Here is a 6,391-nt window from a genome sequence, read left to right as displayed (position 1 = left end):
CGGCCCACCATGATCGTTCCTCGTTTTTTGTCATTTTACGGTCATAAAACTGCAATTCCACCTGATTCTTCGATTTTCGTGTGCTAGAGTCCACGCCTTACTCGTATTTTGGCATTTTACGGCAGTAAAGCTTGAATTTTCTGCTAGATTTTCATGTGCTATAGCCCACGCCTCCTGCATGGGCCCGGGCTCCCGAGATCGGATCGCCTAAAATTTTGACGTCCCATAAAAAAATTATCTAAGGAACAATAGACACCGCCTCGCCATGGCCGTTAATCATTTTTTGGTATTTTAGGGCCATAAAACTGGAATTCCATCTAATTTCCAAAATTTCGTATGATATAGCCCATGCCTCCTGCATGGGCACAGGCGCCCAGATCAGTATCGCCTAAAATTTTACCGCCCCATCAAAATGACTTATAGAACAATAGTCACCGCATCGTCATGACCGTTACTCTTTTTCCCCATTTTAGGGTCATAAAACTAGATTCCATATAATTCCAATTTTTTTGTGAGCTATAGCACGCCTCTTGCATGAGCCTGGGCGCCCGATCCGGATCGCCTAATATTTTGTCGTCCCATCAAAAATGACCTAAGAAACAATAGTCACCGCCTCGATATGATTGTTACTCATTTTTTGGAATTTTAGGGCCATAAAACTAGAATTCCATCTTATTCCAAAATTTTCGTGTGCTATAGCCCACGCCTCATGCATGGACTCGGGCGTCCGACACGGATTGCCTAATATTTTGTCGACCAATAAAAAATGACCTAAAAAATAATAGTCACCACCTCGCCATGATCGTTACTCATGTTTTGGCATTTTAGGGCCATAAAACTGGAATTCCGTACGATTCACATATTTTCGTGTGATATCCCATGCCTCCTGCATGGGACCGAGCGCCCGGACCCGGATCGCCTAATATTTTTTTGACCCATCAAAAACGACCTAAGGAGCAATAATCACCGCCTCGCCATGACCATTACTAATATTTTATCGCTTTAGGGCCATAAAACTGGAATTCCACTCGATTCCCAAATTTTCATGTGCTATCCATCCCTCCTGCATGGGCCAGAGCGCCCGAATCCGTATCGCCTAAAATATTATCGGCCCATCAAAAACGACCTAAGGAACACTAGTCACTGCCTCGCCATGACCGTTACTCATTTTTTGGCGTTTCAAGGCCATAAAACTGAAATTCCATTTGATTTCCTGATTTTCGTGTGCTAGCTTCCTGCATAGGCCCGAGCGCCCGAATCAGGATCGCTTAAAATTTTGCCGGCCCATCAAAAATGACCTAAGGAACAATAGTCACTGCCTCACCATGACCGTTACTCATTTCTTTTTGCGTTTTAGGGCCATAAAAGTAGAATTTCTCCAAATTTATGTGTGCTATAGCCCATGCCTCCTGCATGGGCCTAAGCGTCAGGACCCGTATTGCCTAAAATTCTACATGCCCCTCAAAAATGACCTATAGAGCAATAGTCACCACCTCGTCATGACCGTTACTCTTTTTTCGCATTTTAGGGTCATAAAACTAGAATTCCATCTGATTCCAAAATTTTCGTGTGATATAGCCCACACCTACTGCATGGGCCCGGACGCCCAGACCCAAATCGTCTATAATTTGCCGGCCCATAAAAAATGACCTAAGGAACAATAGTTACCGCCTCGCCATGACCGTTACTCATTTTTTACCGTTTTAGGGCCATTAAACTGAAATTCCATCTCATTCCCAGATTTTCATGTGTTATAGCCCACGCCTTATGCATAAGCCAGTGCGCCCGTACCCGGTTCGCCTAAACTTTTGCAGGCCCATCAAATATGACCTAAGAAATAATAGACACCGTCTCTCTATGACCGTTACTCGTATTTTGGCATTTTAGGGCAATAAAGCTCAAATTTTCTACTAGATTTTCGTGTGTTATAGCCCACGCCTCATGCACGGGCCCGGGCTCCTGGGCCCGGATCGCCTAAAATTTTGAAGTACCATAAAAAATGACCTAAGGAACAATAGACACCGCCTCGCCATAACTGTTAATCATTTTTTGGTGTTTTAGGGCCATAAAACTGGAATTCCATGTGATTCCCAAATTTTCGTGTGCTATAGCCCATGCCTCCTGCGTGGGCCCAGACGTCCAGACCCGTATCGCTTAAAATTTTATCGGACCATAAAAAATGACCTATAAAACAATAGTCATTGCCTCGTCATGATCGTTACACTTTTTTCGCACTTTAGGGCCATAAAACTAGAATTTCATTTGATTCCAAATAATTTCGTGTGCTATAGCCCATGCCTCCTGCATGGGCCCGGGCGCCCAGACCCAGATCGCCTAATATTTTGTCGGCCCATAAAAAATAACCTAAGAAACAATAGTCACCGCCTCACCATGACCACAACTCATTTTTGGCATTTTAGGGACATAAAACTAGAATTTAATCTGAGTCCAAAATTTTCATGTGCTATACCACGCCTCCTGCATAGGCCCGAGCGCCCGGATCCGGATCGCCTAAAATTTTATCAGCCCATCAAAAATGACCTAAGGAACACCGGTCACGGCCTCGCCATGACCATTACTCATGTTTTGGCATTTTAAGGTCATAAAACTGGAATTCCATCTGATTCCCACATTTTCGTGTGCTATAACCCGCACTTCCTGCATAGGCCCGAGCGCCTGAATCTGGATCACCTAAAATTTTGTCGGCCTATCAAAAATGACCCAAGGAGCAATAGTCATCACCTCGTCATGAGTGTTACTCATTTTTGGGCATTTTAGGGCAATAAACTGGAATTCTATCCGATTCTCAGATTTTCGTGTGCATATCCCACGCATCATGCATGAGACCGGGCGCCGGGACTTGGATTGCCTAAGATTTTGCCAGGTCATCAAAACCCATCCAAGGAACAATAGTCACCATCTCTCCATGACCGTTACTCATTTTGTTTTGCGATTTAGGGCCATAAAACTAGAATTTCTCCCGATTCCCAAATTTTTATGTGTTATAACCCACGCCTCCTGCATGGGCCCGTGCTCCCGGACCCGATTCGCCTAAAATTTTGTCGGTCCATCAAAAATGACCTAAGGAACAATAATCACCGTCTAGCCATGATCGTTACTCATTTATTGGCATTTTAGAGTCATAAAACTAGAATTCCATCTGATTCCCAGATTTTCGTCTACTATAGCTCATACCTTCTGCATGGGCCTGGACCCGGATCGCCTATAATTTTTTTTTCGGCCCATCAAAAATGACTTAAGTAACAATAGTCACCGCCACGTCATGACCGTTACTCATTTTTAGCGTTTTAGAGCCATAAAACTGAAATTCCATATGATACCCAGATTTTCGTGTGTTATAGCCCATGCCTCCAGAATAGGCCTGTGCGCATGTACGTGGTTCGCCTAAAACTTTGCAGGCCCATCAAATACGACCTGAGGAATAATACTCACCGCCTCTCCATGACTGTTACTCGTATTTTGGCATTTTAGAGCAGTAAAGCTCGAATTTTCTGCTAGATTTTCGTGTGCTATAGCCCACGCCTCCTACATGGGGCTGGGCTCCCGAGCTCGGAGTGCTTAAAATTTTGACGTCCCATAAAAAATTACCTAATGAATAATAGACACCGCCGTCTCCATGGCCGTTAATCATTGTTTGGTGTTTTAGGGTCATAAAACTGGAATTTCATCTAATTTCCAAATTTTCGTGTGCCATGCCTCCTGCTGGGCCCAAGCGCCCGGACCCGTATCGCCTAAAATTTTACCGGCCCATAAAAATGACCTATATAACAATAGTCACCGCCTCGTCATGACCGTTACTCTTTTTTCGCATTTTAGGGTCATAAAACTAGAATTCCATCTGATTCCAAATTTTTCGTGTGCTATACCCACGCCTCCTGCATGGGCCTGGGCGGCCGGACCCGGATTGCCTAATATTTTGTCGGCCCATCAAAAACGACCTAAGAAACAATAGTCACCGCCTCGCCATGGACGTTACTCATATTTTAGCATTTTAAGGCCATAAAACTAGAATTCCATCTGATTCCAAAATTTTCGTGTGCTATAGCCTACGCCTCCTGCATGGTCCCGGGCGCCCGACCTGGATCACCTACTATTTTGTCGACCCATCAAAAATTACCTAAGAAATAATAGTCACCACCTCACCATGACTGTTACTCGTATTTTGGCATTTTAGGGCCATAAAACTATAATTCCACCTGATTCACACATTTTCGTGTGCTATACCATGTCTCTTGCATGGGGCCGGGCGTCCGGACCTGAATCGCCTAAAAATTTTAGACCCATAAAAAATGACCTCAGGAGCAATAATCACTACCTCTCCATGACCGTTACTAATTTTTTTATCGTTTTAGGGCCATAAAACTGGAATTCGACTCGATTCCTATACTTTCATATGCTATAGCCCACGCCTCCTGCATGGGCCAGAGTGCCCGAATCCGGATCGCCTAAAATTTTGCCGGCCCATAAAAAATGACCTAAGGAATACTAGTCACTATCTTGCCATGACAATTACTCATTTTTGGCGTTTTAGGGCCATAAATTTGGAATACCGCCCAATTCCCCTATTTTTATGTGTTATAGGCCACGCCTCTTGCATGGGCCTTGGCGCCATGATCCGAATCGCCTAAAATTTTGTTGGCCCATCAAAAATGATATAAGGAACAATAATCACCATCTCACCATGACCGTTACTCATTTTTGGTGTTTTAGGGTCATAAAACTGGAATTTCCCCCGATTCTCATATTTTCATGTGTTATAGCCCACATCTCCTGCATGGGCCCGGCGCCCAGACTCGGATCGCCTAAAATTTTGCCGGCCTATAAAAATGACCTAAGGAATAATAATCACCGCCTCACCATGACTGTTACTCATTTTTCGGCTTCTTAGGGCCATAAAATTGGAATTCCATCTGATTTCCATATAGCACACGCCTCCTGCATAGGTCCAGGCGCCTGGACGCGGATCGCCTAAAATTTTACTGGCCCATCATAAACGACATAAGGAGTAATAATAGTCATCACCTTGTCATGACCGTTACTCATTTTTCGGCATTTTAGGGCTATAAAACTGAAATTCTTTCCGATTCCTAGTTTTTCGTGTGCTATAGCCCATGACTACTGCATGTGCCCAGGTGCCGCACTCGGATCGCCTAAAATTTTGCCGGCCCATTTAAAACGACCCAAGGAGCAATAGTCATCACCTCGCTATGACCGTTACTCATTTTTTTTTTTTTTTGCGTTTTAGTTTCATAAAATTGGAATTCCGCCTGATTCCCAAATTTTTGTATGCTATAACCCACATCTCTTGCGTGGGCTCGGGCGCCCGGACTCGGATCTCCTAAAATTTTGCTGGCCTTTTAAAAATAACCTAAGGAGCAATAGTCACCTCCTCGCCACGACCTTTACTCGTTTTTTGGCGTTTTAGAGTCATAAAACTTGAATTTCGCCCCATTCCAAGACTTTAGTATGCTATAGTCCATGCCTCCTGCATGGGCCCGAGCGCTCGGACCCGGATCGCCTAAAATTTTTCCGACCCGTCAAAAATGACCTATGGTACAATAATCACCGCCTCGCCATGATCGTTACTCATTTTTTGGCGTTTTAGTCTCCTGCATGGGCCAGGGCGCCCAAATTCGGATCGCCTACAATTTTGTCGGCCCATAAAAAATAACCTAAGGAACAATAGTTACCGCCTCGCCATGACTATTACTCATTTTTTGGCGTTTAGGGCCATAAAATTAGAATTCCACTCGATTCCTAAATTTTCGTGTGCTAAGCCCACGCCTCCTTCAAGGGCCTGAGCGCACAGACCCAGATCACCTAAACTTTTCCGGCCCATAAAAAACGACCTAAGGAACAATAGTCACCGCCAAGCCATGATCGTTACTCGTTGTTTTGGCGTTCTAGGGACATACAACTGAAATTTCGTCCGATTCCTAGATTTTTCTGTGCTATAGCCTACGCCTGCATGGGCCCGGGCACCCATCCTCTATTTGTTTGCAATATTCTTAGATTTGTCTAATGAATTGAATTTTATTTATCCCTAAGTTGAATTGAATTGTTAGTTAAATATTATTTGAAAGTCAATTTAAAAAAAATTACAAGATAAATTAAACAAAAGAGTACAATGATGGGCAAATTATTTAGATCATAATTGTTTTCATAAACAATAAATATGTTAAAAGAATTATTACAAGAGAAATTAAAATACTAGAGGTAAACATAATATTTAAATCATTGTAAAGGTTAGTATCACAAAGCCAAACAAAGATCTCTGAAATTATATAAAAAAAAAAAATCATCAACAATTCTATCATGTAATTATCCATCTATCACACTTTGCACCTATTATTTCCATGACAACTCCTTT

The sequence above is a fragment of the Nicotiana tomentosiformis genome, chromosome 2 (genome assembly GCF_000390325.3).
Source record: "Nicotiana tomentosiformis chromosome 2, ASM39032v3, whole genome shotgun sequence".
NCBI lineage: Eukaryota > Viridiplantae > Streptophyta > Magnoliopsida > Solanales > Solanaceae > Nicotiana > Nicotiana tomentosiformis.
Note: the sequence above shows the minus strand (reverse complement) of the source record.